The sequence below is a fragment of the Poecilia latipinna genome, unplaced genomic scaffold, assembly GCF_001443285.1.
Source record: "Poecilia latipinna isolate Pla-1442-1.1 unplaced genomic scaffold, P_latipinna-1.0 Scaffold2119, whole genome shotgun sequence".
Taxonomy (NCBI): Eukaryota; Metazoa; Chordata; class Actinopteri; order Cyprinodontiformes; family Poeciliidae; genus Poecilia; species Poecilia latipinna.
In genome coordinates, this window is record NW_015114735.1 from 60,395 (window position 1) to 74,877 (window position 14,483).

A 14,483-nucleotide genomic window follows, 5' to 3' on the forward strand; every position below is an offset into this window, starting at 1 on the left:
GTCAGTAACTGAGTACACAATTCATCACTTTTAAACTTTTCCACAATATTCTAATTATTTTAGACATACAGGTTTACAAACTGAATTATTGATAATGATTTTATATTGATTTAACTTTGCTTTATGACTAATAAGATTCCCAATATCTCCTAAAAGGGATCTAAAAGTATTTGTACATTATTCCCCTAACTGTAGCTGGACTCTCATTGATTTTGATGTTTCATGGTAATTATCATCAGACTCACGTTGGGTTGTGACATGGATCACTGTATCCTGAGCAATGACAACAGAGAATCTGCTGTCATTTTTTTATTCATTAAGACAATAAATGAAAAAAGTGTTTATTGATTTTCTGACAAACTGCAACAATCTGCTTTTTTTCTTGTTAGGATTTGATAAGACAATCCATTTCCTAATTAAAAAAGAAATTCAAACCAACATCAGCTCTATTTGTTAAAATGTCAGGCTGCTTCCATTAAAGTTAAGTAAACACTAAGGAATCTATCAAGAAAATATAAATATAATACTTAACAGAATAAATATTTTTGTATATCTGGTGACCAAAGTACCTTACCTCTAATGCATACAGGTACATCTATAACAATTAGAGTATCATAAAAAACTTAAGTTTTTATTATTTCAGAAGATGAAGCTCATTTATAATATGAAATATTTCAAGTCCTTATCAATTTTATTAGATAATACACTGTTGACTGTGGACGTCATAAAACCCAGCAGACCAGAACCAGCCGACGACGTGGCGCCTCAAATCATCTCAACTTCACATTGGATTTGAAGCAGCATGGATACTTATCCTCTAAACTGTCCCTCCAGACTCTGAGGTCGTTTTGTCCAGAAGAAATTCAAACTTTACTTCCATCTGAAAGGAGAACTTTGGACCACAGAGAAGCAGATCATTTGTCTGCAGGGTAAAACGTTGAAGCCCGGATATGAACGGTCTGTTCTGACTCCATTCTTTGTAAAACTTCCCAAAACTCATGAATGGATTTGATTGGTAATCCTCTCAATACTGAAGTTATCACTGTTGCTGGTGCAGCTTCTACTACCACACTTTTTCTTTCCACTCAACTTTCTGTTCTTATGGTTACAGCACTCTGCAGACAACCTGCTTCTTCAGAAAGTCTTCCTTAGGATGGTGTTGCTCATAAAATGCTTGCAGGTGTTTTGAGTTAACTATCAACATGAGTTTATGAGAAATAAAGGCTGGATGTATTTCATTAATATAAATAATATGAATTTATTTTCAAATAAATCTTTTAACTTTTTCATGATATTCTATTTATCACTCATATATTTCAATAATTTAAAATCATCCAAGATTGAGTATTATTAGACATTCACTTTTTCCACTACTGTTTATTGATTTATTTTAACGCTCTAGTCACATCCACAACATCTGCAGAAGTAAATTGTTGCAGACGTTAAGCCACTGGTGTTACTCTATCAATAGTGCCCTGGAGAAACAACAACGACAATAGAGGAATTTTATCCAGTTGGCATGGGAGATGAACATTTCTCTAAATGCTCCGCCACCACATACTCCAGCTCTAATTCTGTCCCAAGGCTGTCTTTTGATAGTTTCCTCTGTTGAAGTAATATCAGGAATAAAAAGTCAATGCTGCTCTGTAAATAATGAACAGAGCAGAATCAGATGTTATTGAAAGCACGTGTTTAAAGGGCAACTTTACTCTCTCAGCCAGCTAATAGACTGAACAACTTCTGATGAAGGCAGCAGAGAGATAACCTTTAAACATGGTGAATTGCTCCTGATGAAACCGGGTCTGCAAGGGAAACTTAAGGTACATGCACCCACTCCTTCCGTAATTGGATTCATACTGCAGGCTTGAAGAAACAATATGGACTGGAAATTGCAGAGACCAAAGGGCCCTTCTGTGTTCTAACGATAAGTAGAGAAGTGATTAGATTATTTTATGCCTTATATAAAAAAAGAACTTGACTTCTCATTATGATAAAGGTCAGTTTGTTATCGCTGACTTCACCTTACGCATTTGAAGTCTATCTTTTTGGAGGTGAACATGCTAAACAAATATTAAATACAAACACTGGAGATAGCTTTGTGAGTTAATGAGGCAGTGAAACTACAGGAAGTGGGGTTACCACTTCCTGTCTGTTCCCTTTTAAGAATTTGTCTTTCATGTGAAGTGGGAGTGGCCAGACTTCAGGTTCTGACTGGAAACACATGGGCAGGTTTCATCCTAGACAGATTCATCAGAGGGAAACATAGTGACACAACCATGCACACACTCAGTCATGATTAAAGAAAATTTAGAGATCAATGAACCTCTGGGAGGAAGCTGGAGTACCCAGAGAGAACCCACACATGCACAAGGAGAACATTCAGGCTTCCTGCAGAAAGAGCCCAGATTCAAACCCACAACCTTCTTGATTCAAAACTATGCACCGCCCCGATCCTCAAAACCAGTCATTAATTCTTCAAGTAAGGATCATATCTCCAATCCAACGTCTTTCTAACCAAACGGCCAGACAGAGATTTAACTGGTTCACATCAACACGCGTTCACATGCTAGAATGGCCCAGTAACATCCAGGCTTAAATACAAACTTGACATTCCCAGATATTCTGTGTCCAATCATAATTATACTATCTTAAGACTGAAATGAGATCAAATTGTTTCCCTTAATGGCAGGGTGTTCAGATTGGAGCATTTCTCCCAGCAGTATTGCTGAATCAGGAATCTGGGGCTGATAAACTGCTTTGATTGAAAAGGTTGAGATGAATTGCAGTTTGATTCAATATGATATACAAATCTGATGTTACAGACATGCTTCACTCTTAGCCAGATGTTTTCCTTACCTACTGTACACCAAACTTTACACAAATCTTGCAGAGTGATGATTCTTTAAGCAAAGTAAGAGAGCAAGCAGAACCTCTACCTGTGATGAAAGCAGAATCTTGGCTTGAAGTTTATTTACTCTCTAAAATGAGCATTTTAATGTTTCTGTCCATCAAGCTTTTAATTCGCTGATCTCACAGAATCGGAGGGTCCAGCACAACGAAGCTTCTACCTGCCATTGGACTGGAAGTGCCTCCGTGATGCCAGCTTGTATTTTCTGTCTTTTCTGTGCCAACATAAAAAGACCAAGTCAAATAAGTACTTATTTGTTGATTTTATTTGATGATTTGTGGAAGCATATTTTATGCATATTGATTAATCACTATGTCACTTAAACTGTATGTTTTAATAGGTTGGGAGGGATTACCCAGACATGCCCTCCATGGATCCTCCTCTCCTTTATTCCACATTTATCTGCTTTCAGACTCTTCAAATTTAAGGAAATCCATATTAGAGATTTTCTGATTCGGAAATGATTACTGATGTGTAAAGTGGACTCTCTAATTAGCTCTTCTGTTAATTTAAATTTATCAACAAATCAGCCAAAATTCAAGTTGTTAGTCATAACTGCACCCTTGCTGTAGCAGCTCAGAACAGTTTATCAATCATCTATGAATGAGCTGGGTTAATTAATAGGCAGCCAAAGGGCATCTCCAGGCATTAATATTCTTCACTATTAGCGCTGCATCCAGACAGTCTTTTGGAAGGAGCTGTGAAAGATGTGCTCTGCCTGCCTGAGGATTGTAGGGAGGAAATGCAAGCTAGGAGAGAGGTGCATCGCCATGGGAATTTCTGCATCCTCAACCTTGGGCAGTTAATTGAGGGGAAAATACAAGCCATGCATAGCGCTGGAGCTGTCTCTACACTTCCTGTTCCTGCTTTCATTCTCATTGTTGTACCACTGGATTCTGGTCACATTGTAAATGCAAGGATGTGAGGAACGAGTCCCTTTACACTTCTGTGTGAAGCTGAAGGCAATTATACATCAATAATTAGGGCTGATTAGAGTCATACCTCAGGGTACCTTGAGACTACATAATGAGTTGATTTCAAAGGGGAGCAGTGGAAATGTAATAATATTGATAATTATGTACACTCACACTGTAATTCTGGAGCCCAATACATGCTGCACAATGGTTGACCCAATTCAGAAATGGAATCACATGATTCGCATTAACATGGCTGGTTGCTCTTGAAATGTTTTAGATGTTAACATCTTAAATGTCAGAAACCAGCAGAGCTTTGGGAGGATTGGTGTCCATTCAGCATTTTCCTGATGCTTAAAGTGTAACCAAACCCCTTATTAAAGCATAAACCAGCTCTCAGACCATTTCTGGGAAATTTCACCAAAATAAGCAGAGAAAAGACAGAATGAGAGGCGTGTTCAAGTGCTGAGATGAGGGTGAGGCTGTGGTCTGGACAAGCAACTTTGTTTCAAAAAAGCAACTAGCAGCAAATCTAGTGACTATTTTGTGCTACTGGAGACATTGACAACACATGAAAGCACCATTTGCTCTGCAGTAAATGACTCAGAAAAAAACAAGTGCTGCTGTGAGTCCCTCCCACTTCCCATCACTGCAGTCCGTCATCCTACAATAAAAAGCCTGGAGTCCATGTTGTAAATAAATAACATGCAAAACTGAGAAATGCTGCTGGTCAACGCTCACAAATCCAACTCCTGACTCGCCACCAGGGGGCGTGTGTCTGAGTGAGCTGTTTTTATACCAGAACACTGGGCTGTGACGCAGACAGCCACCGGGCTGCGCTGTTGTAACCAATAGAAAAATCCAACTGCAGTAACCACCGTTCAACCCAAAGAGGGCAGCACTGAGATGTTTTTAGGACAAATATTGCAGAATTAAACAAAGTTAGATAAAAAGTTCACAATTTGAACAGAAACATAGATAATGCACTTAAATTTTTTCTGATCTTTGTCACAGTAATAATGATTTCTTTTAAAACAAATTTAACCGTTTAGAATATAAAAATCACCATTTTGATATCACCACTTTGTTGACTACACTAAGGACTCATTTCTAGTTAGCTTGCAGCTGATCAGCTGAAGTGAGGAGGAGACCAAAGAGATTTAGAATTAAGAGTTAGGTGTCTTTACAAATGTTCTTTTGTCTTTTTCAGAAATACTTTACTTTTTTTTTTTTTTTACAATTAATTGCAGTACTTGCTACCTCAATAGTCAATTAGGTTTCCATGATCACATAGTTGTAGAAATGTACAGTGATCTTTGAATGAGAACAATATTTCATTTGAACAACTTCTCTTATATTTAAACTGCAAGTTTGCATGAAAAGACTTAAAAGCAGGCATGCTTTGAAGATGGATGAATGTTTTGCTGAATCTGAAAACTTTTGATCACCATCAGAACGTTGTGTGAGATATAATCAGACATGTCTGCACTCATCAAATCAGAGCATTGTGACAGTGATGGGGAGTTTTGAATCACAGAAAACTGATTGAATATCACAACACACACACACACACACACACACACACACACACACACACACACACACACACACACACACACACACACACACAAACACACACACACACACACACACACACACACGTTTGTGTTGCTATCTTTGTGGGACTTTCCATTGACTTCCATTCATTTCTACAGCCTAAACCTGACCTTTACCCTTTTCCTAACCCTAATCATCACATTCCTAACCCTAACCAAAACTCAATTCACACCTTAGTCCATCTCTAATCCCTACCCAAAAACAGGGGTTCTCCTTGTGGGGACCAGGCTTCGGACCCCACAAGGAGCAATTGGTCCCCACAACGTAGTATATGTCAGGAAAATTGTCCCCACAAGGTATTACAAACAAACGCACACACACACACACATGTTTGTTTTGCTATCTTTGTGGGGACTTTCCATTGACTTCCACTCATTTCCACAGCCTAAACCTTACCTTTACCCTTTTCCTAACCCTAACCATCACATACCTAACCCTAACCCTAACTCTGACCCCTGACCCAAAAACAGGGTTTCCCCTTGTGGGGATCAGGCTCCGGTCCCCACGAGGACCGATTGGTCACCACAATGTAGTATATGTCAGGAAAATCGTCCCCACAACGTATTACAAACAAACGTATGCGCGTGCGCACACACGCGCGCGCATGCACAAAACAAAAAGTACTTTGGGAAATCTCAAAGGAAGAATTCAAAGCCTGAAGCTTCAACCTATGCTTAGAGGTTTTTTACTTAAATACAGGCGCCTCCTTGAAATGCAGCCCACAAACTTACTCAAAAAACCCAAAAGGTAACCAGTATGACCAGAAGGAGCTGGACCTGCAGCTCTGCAGGTCCAGGATCCTGATGGCTGCAAGGGAGTCAGCTGGATTTATGTCAAACAAATCAGAATGTCATGTAATGTTAATATGGAACTGTTATTTATTTGCACATCATTTGTAATTAAAGATGCAATAAAAGTTGTAAAATAAAACCAAAAATCTGAATATTATTATGCTTCTATTGGTTTCAAGAGTTGCTTTAGTTCAGTGGTTCCCTGGTGGCTGTAACAACCTCCTCAGGAAGTCAACCTTCTTCTTAGGGCTTCTGGTGAGCCATCATTTGACCCAGGTGTGTTAAACCAGGGAGAGAACTACGACATGCATGATGCCGGGCCTCCAGGACCCACTTTGGGCACAGACTGCTTTAACTGCAAGTCTGTTACTTTTCTTCAGTTATTGTTAGTTCAGTAGTGAAGCCACGTGGTGCTTTCAGTGACTCATAGAGGCTCTATGACAGAGCTTTGACTATCCCAACGCAATGTAAACGTTAATGATGTCACACCCTGAAAACAGCTGTTGGGTTACGTTGCAGGTTATCCTGGTTTATTTTTCCTCAGTGACAAATCCAGCCTCCATTATGTTTCCTGAACAAAAGAGAACCCTGCATAAAAATAAAATCAATATCCAAAATTCCAAATTACTATTTTTTATGGCCATAAAATGCAACAATAATTCAGAAAGTCCAATACTGCACAATAACAATGGCATAAATTAACAGCATTCCTCATTTTTCAGTAATTTTTTTAATCTCTTTTTGGTTATGAATTATTGTCACACAATGTTCTTAATGAAAACAACCATGTTTTAATGAAATTGTGCAAATTTAAAATGAACTGAATCAAAATAAGGCTATTAAAAGACTTGACCTTTATCTGTAATCCTGTTCTTGGCCTTCATGGACCGATCCGTTTTGGTGCCGTCCGGATCCGGTTTCTGCTTTCTGCAGATGATTCTGTTGTCTTCATCAGATCATCATCTCCTTTCACTGGAGCAGTTTGTAGCTGCATGTGAAGAGGATGAAAATCAGCATCCCAACCCTCTGAGAGGGAGAAGCTCCGTCTCCGGGTTGGAGAAAAGGTTCTGTGGAGGAGTCTAGGTGTCTGTGGGTTTGTTCAGGAATAAGGTAGAAACAGAGCAGGACAGTTGGATTAGTGATGCCTAAACCTTTCTGCCTCAGCAACCCAACCTGGAATTAAACAGAATGAATGGATGGATGAACTAAATGTTATATTTGGATTTCTTTATGCTCCAGATGATAAGATTTAAACAACTACATTCTCTTGCTTAGGGTCGTGTAAAAAGCAGTGCTAGTTCTCTTACAGAGCTCCTTTTCATCCGGATTAATCTTTCATTTTATTCCCCCATTATGTTCACACTGTGTTGTCAATGCAATGTTTCATGAAAAATAGGTCTTCTTCCAAAAAACACTGTGTGCAGGCAACAGAGAGTAATCCACACTGAGGCCTGCCTTTCTGCTCTTCATCCTCTGCCTTGGCTCCTTCACTTTATGAAATACTGTCTGTCCAAACTCTGCTAAATATAATTAGTCATGCACTATAGCACTAAAGTAAAAAATGTTATCTTCACTAACAAGAACATGCTCAATTTGAGCGATTTATTTGACTTGGCAGCAAAGTATCAAACTATTTTTTCACATAAAGTACATTTTCACGATACTTCTGTATAGATTGCCATCATTTTAATATATCATGCATCGCTGTGCTACACAGGTGCAAGGAGTTGAGTTTTTCCACCAACAGCATGAGGGGCTGGAAGGAGTCTGAATGTTAAAGCTGGCGGTTTCTGGGAAACCTTTGACCTGCATTTTTAAGCTATGGCTTCCTCACACACCTGTGTTATTAGTAGGTTTTTCCTTAAATGTTAGTGTTTATCGCTGCTCCTGTGTGCAAGGATTGAGTATCAGTGTGGGTTAGTGGGTGAGATAATGATGCTTTGGTTTCAGATTGTGTGAGGGGAACAGTCCTTTCCTTCCCCCGGGGTAATCATGGATCGGAACATTGAGCGAAGCAACTCGAGGAACTGATTTTGTGTGGGCACAAATCAATCCCACTACCTCTTTCAGCTCGGCGGTTAGTTGCTGTTGCTGTATCCTCTGTTGCTGCGATCCTTTCTCCAATTATGGACAGGAGAAATCTCAGCAGTGTCCAATTTCAGAACATCAAGATTTATACCCTTTTCAGAAACATCAGAGGACATTGAATTTCCATCTGAGCCTGGCTTCCTAAATATCTGCTACTGCAATGAATTTGGGGAAAACTGTCGTAAAACTTTTTCACCTTGACAAAATTGTTTAATTAAATATCAATCTTTTGCACCTACAAACACATGGCGCAAAGCCTGGGTGACATACATAACTTATGCATATTTGTGCGGTAACTACATAACTAACATAGTAACATTGTGAAATGGCTTCAAACTCCTGGATGGAAATTGTAACATCTTTGAATGTCTGCAGAGAAATGTGGCGTTCTCTTATAACCGTTTCATAAAAGTAAAGAGGCTCCAGCGAGGGAGAAGGAACCACAGCTGTAGCGGAGCTGTGGTGACGTCACTCAGCTTCAGGCACACACACCTTTCACACACTGCATGAAAGGTGTGTGCTGATATGAGAGTCCCAAAGCCATGTGACTGCATGTCAACTGTTTGGATTCAGACGGAGTACTGGAGCCTTTAGTCTGTTATTGTTCTCTGGTAGCATGAAACTCCTCAAATACCATCAATTATTTATCAATCCAACTTATATACATCGACAACATGGATTATTTTGATTGTGTTTATTTACAGTTCTTTAATATTCCACATCAATGAAGAGAAGATTTTCTCATTTAAAATGTTTTACTGCAGAAAAGGAAAAGATGTCAGTGTTGGATCAATGAATGGACAGACAGAAGTTTCCTACAGTGAAGTGAACTCTGAACTTTTTTTGTCTTTGCAGAGTCATGAGAATTCAGGATCTCAGATGCATCTTGGTTCAGTTTCACAAAGTGAGTTCTGACTCAGAAAACAGAGTGAAAGGTTTGTTCTCATGTCTGCATGGCTTGTTCTTAGCATGCAGGAGGGTCTTTCAGCAGTGCTGTTCATGCATCTTTCATGGGGACACTGAGTATGTTGTTGGTTTCTGTTTTCATCACATTCAAAAGAATTTATATATACAGGAAAAAAGTAACTAAAAATATGCTTTTGTTGTATTGTTTGTAGAAAGGTCAGAGTTCAATAACATCTGTGTCATTTAGGGCTTTCTAGCCTCTTTCTACTTTGCTGTCTGAACAGGCACTGACTGGGCATGCATGATGGGACCCAGAACACAACCCTGGGGGACACCGGTGTTCAGAGTGACAGAAAATAACTTGTGCTCTCCCAGCACTGTGAAGATATCACACTGGATCAAAGCCTGTCTGCAGAAGGTCGTCCTGAGGAAAAAGTCCAACTGATTGTTTGGGATAAAAGTGCAAAAAGCTAAAGACAAGTAGAGAAACATGTGACTATTCTGAACGGTCAGAGTACAGATTGTAACCTCTATTAATCCAGTTTCTCTGTTCTGCATGTTAACAGCCTGGTATTGCAGGGATGGCTTGTTTAATATGAGCCTGGATCAGTCTTAAATTATCCAGCTATTTGTGAGGTGAATACAATTGGGCAGCTGTCATTTGGGCAATTTGTGCTTTTCTGTAATGGTTGTTGTTTTTGGAACACATATGGTAAATGCATAGTGTGGTGACAGACTGAAGAGGTGTGTGGAAACACCTGGCAATTGATCTGCACATGCTTGAAGTGTCTGCCCTTCACTTTCACTCTGACATATATTTGTTTTCTTCAGAAAACTTTAAGGGACATTTTCTTGTTAACTATGGCTTAACTTTCCTCAGACAAATATTAATAAATATTTATGTGTCTCTTGCTGAATGAATGAATGAATGAATGAATGAATGAATGAATGAATGAATGAATGAATGAATGAATGAATGAATATTAATTTATTTGGAAAATTGATATTTTTTATAGTTAAGTGAGCATTCTGTGTTTTGAAGCAAAGTTCACCTCTGAAACCGTTTCTAAATGACCAAATGAGCCATAATCAGAAAAGATTGAAATATTTTACTTTGTGGAATGACTATAAAATGATTGCTTCACTTTCTGAGATAACTGGCAAGAAATATAGAACTATTATGATATATTCAGATTTTTGGTGAAAATCCGTCAATCAGAATCTGTTCTGTTGTAGCTCAGAGATGTGACTTAAATCCAGATTAAGCAGAGAAACATTCAGTAAACGTTTTCATGGTCTGTCTTGTTATCTGTGAAACAACATGAAGTGGAAAAGTAGGAAGGAGTTAACACAGAGACACTTTACCAGGAAGAATCCGGTCTGTGGTCTCCACTGGCTGATGAAGGGCGACATCAGCCCATCAATATGTTTCCTTCAGCCATATTGTAATAGATGATGGAGGATAACGATCACTGTCGGCTCATTTCTGTTAGAAATAATCATAAAGGATACAGGTTAGGAGCATCCTTTAAATACCTCCTCTGCTCCCTGAGCTTTAACTATGCTGTTCGTTTACATTAGCATGTGTTGCTAAAATCTAAACACAAAGCCACAAAGAAAATTAATGTATCTTCTAAGCACCTGCAAAATGCTCAACTCATCCCACATAGCAACTAAAGTTACTATAAATGACAAATCATAAGAGGAATCTGCCTTCAGCTGCTCGGTCAGCTCAATCTTTCAAACAGCATCAGCTTCACAGTTTGTCTCTCCCAAACATCCTGGCTGTAGTTCTCCTCTCTGCTGTCTTGATTTGGTCACCTTAGATGAGTGTTCTTCTGAGAGAGGAGTATAATGGTGAGATGAGAATGTTTTATTAACTGACTGTTCATATGAGTCACAAGATTTTCATCACATTTGTCAGCAGAGTGACAGGAAACCTGAGGAAGATGACGAAGCGTCGCAACCTGTTGGGTAACATGTGAGATGTAATTGTGCTTCATTTTTTTGTTTGGCTCATGAATGACCTGATGTACATATTCAGAGAGTTTTCAACCAAAACAGCACAACTCTGACCCTTCACCCTTTAAACACCCTGAAACAGTGAAGAACTGCAACATGATCCCTGAATACAACAAAATACTAGAAAACAAACAAAAAACATATTTTATCAAATATTTGAGCAAAAACATTTGTCAGACTTTAACAGGTATGTTGCTGGGCAGATTATCATATTAGAAAGTTTTGAGTTTTTATTTTTGAGTCAAATCTGTCTTCTGCTGCACAGCAGCACTGATTTCTGGCAGCAGGCAGGTCCTGGGTTCAAATCTCAAACCCCATGTTCCTATTCTAACTCAATTAATAATTTAGTTGTGACATTTGCTATATCATAATGATCTTCTAAAAGCAGAATAAACAAAGACAATTCTGTCTACAACGCCTTGGCCATGTTCCAACAGTCACAGCTACAAATTGGTTGTTAGACAGCCTCCTCTTTGAAACACACAGCCTTCATTCTGCCTCACTGGTTCTGACAGCCCAATTTCATATATTTTCCTCACAATAAGCACAGATATATTGTTGTCGCGACAACCTTGTACGAGCAATAAAAAAGTTATAGTTGGCATCATTCTCCCATCCATGGAAACAAAAGACATCAGCATTCAAGGCTTCACAGAATGAAACTTCTAATGAAAACAGCAAAGGTTTTGGAGCCGTTTTTTTATTTAACAATCACCTTGACATGTTATTTAAACATTATAAAACTGTTTGTTTTGTATCAGGTCTCATTCAATGTATGCAGACAATTTACATAGCAATAAATATCAACCTATTATATTCACAGCAGGGTAAGCATACTTCTTTCATACATTTTGCTGACATAAACCAGATTGGTTGACATTAATGTACATATGCAATCAGTCTTAATATAGCGATGTATTGACAAAAGACCTTGATATGGATGCTATGTGTGATAAGAGGTTTATGTTTTGAATAAACTACCAGGAGTGAAGCCTTCTGGGAGAGAAAGAGCTCCAGGAAAATGACCATGACCTCTGATGGATGTGGGAAAATACTTATGCCTGTATAGCAAATATTAAGTTTATCGAGCATAAACATGTTATCATTGAAAAAATACTTTCCTTATACAGCCTGAGCACAAGAGAGCATTTTGTTCATCTGAATGAAAATCCATTTTTTTATATTGTTCCATAAAGAAGTAGTGATCTAAACCTGCACATCCACTTAATAAAGGAAGAGTAGATTTAGTTACTATTAAAGAAGTTAAAGAGAGCATACTGACCGGGATCCACTTAAAGCTGCCTCCCTCCAGGGCCACGTAATTAACCTCCACCTGTTCCATTGTAACTTTACTGGCCAGCTCCCATTCGGGTTCGTGTGTCTTGCCTTAGGCCAGCGCTGCAAATAACGATACGCTCACAGGCAGCTTCACTGGCTAAATATATGAAAAACTCCCACTCTCAGGGAACAAAACTAAACTTTGTATAAAATGTCATTTGAAGGATATTAAGATGAAGGATCTTTATTCTTGCTTTTAAAAAATCCACTTTCAGTGTTTGCATATATTCTGCTATCACTGCCTGGATGTGCAAATATGTCCATTTTTCTTACACACTGTCAAATCTTCTGAACGGTGTGTAAATTATTGATATGTAAATGATAGATCATCTCCGAGCTTTGATCAGTCCAGGACGCAGTAAAGGATGTAAGAGACAGAACTGGAACTTTTAAGTTTACGTACAAAACAGTGTGTGTCAAGATAAACATTCAGATCAGGATTATTTTAATGTGTTTAGTTGTAAAATTTCAAACCTTCTGTCGACGTGACTCACTTTTAAGAAAGGAACCAAATCTGGAAAACTCAAAACATTTCCAGCTCTTGATATGAGGTATCAGCTGAAACAAGTCCTGACTGAGAGGGACAAAAAGAAGACATGAGGAAAAGAAAAGCTACACTCATACAGACTTTAATGCTTTTTTACAGAACCTGCCCAGGATGAGCAGCAGGTGAGGCAGTGAACTACCAACTCCATTTCTTCCCTTTGTGTCTCACCTTACAGTCCATTTGCTTTCCTGCTGTACGTGAACTTCACCAGGGTTCATTTTAAGGTTCAGATGGAATCAGAGTTTGCTTGTTTGGACTGCTCCTGAGTTCAGATGAGCTTCCACTTCTGCCCAAGACAAGCAGACAAGAAAGGAATCCATCTGACTCTGTGGCCAGACTTGAAACTCCAAGTCTACAGAAGCTTTTCATCAAATGGCCGAGCTTGAAGTAAGCTGCAAAGAAAATGTGCAGAAACGACTCGATGTGCAAAGAGAAAAACATGGAAAAGACTTGCAGCTACAATTAGAGTGAAAGGTGATTCTACAGAGAACTGACTCAGCGACTGAATACATCACACACAACACACTTGAAAGATTTTTATTTGAAAAAAAGTTGAAACACTTTCTCTACACTGCACAGTTTCAGGTTCCTAAAAGACAGAAGTCTGGTTTTCCTCCTTCTCAGTGTCTCCCAGAACATTCCTCTCATTAATTAATCCCAGTGAAATACACTGCAGTGTCTGGTTGTAATGTCACAAAAAGGGAAACGGCTTCAGGAGTCTAGACATTTTTCCAAGGTAAATGTGTGCAGTAAGAAAGATTGTCTTAGTGATGACAGAGAAAAGTTCTTCAGGTTTCTGAAATGTGAAGTTTATTTTATTTCTGCGCTCAAACTGCACTGAAATGTGAAACAGGGGTTCAAAACAGCAGCTGAGCTCTGAAGAGCAAACTGGAGACAGGAGCAGGTCATCAGAGGATGACGCAGAGATGAAAACAGAAAAATACTTACAGCAGAACACAAAACCAGACTCATGATAATAAAAACAAGTGAGTGAGACACTGTCGGCTTGGTCCAGTTGATGGTAAACGACTGAGCTTATATAACTCCTTTCCAATCATTTTGACCATTCAAAGACTTTACACTAGAGTCACNAGCGACGCTCAGTGGAAGAGCATCTGGGTTTGTTGTATCATCTATTTTCCCTTTCACTGAATGCATCTTTATGAACTTTACAGAAAACATGCCTGAACCTGCTACTAAAAACATCCAGGCCAAAACAGGGGTTAGACTGAGGCATCACAAAATGTCTGTGCAAAGTGGCGTCTCCCATCTGAACGAGGTCACAAAGCTCTGCTCTAAGCCTGTGGCTCTGTGGGAAGAGTAGTCATCTTGTCATTAGAAGGTTGTGGGTT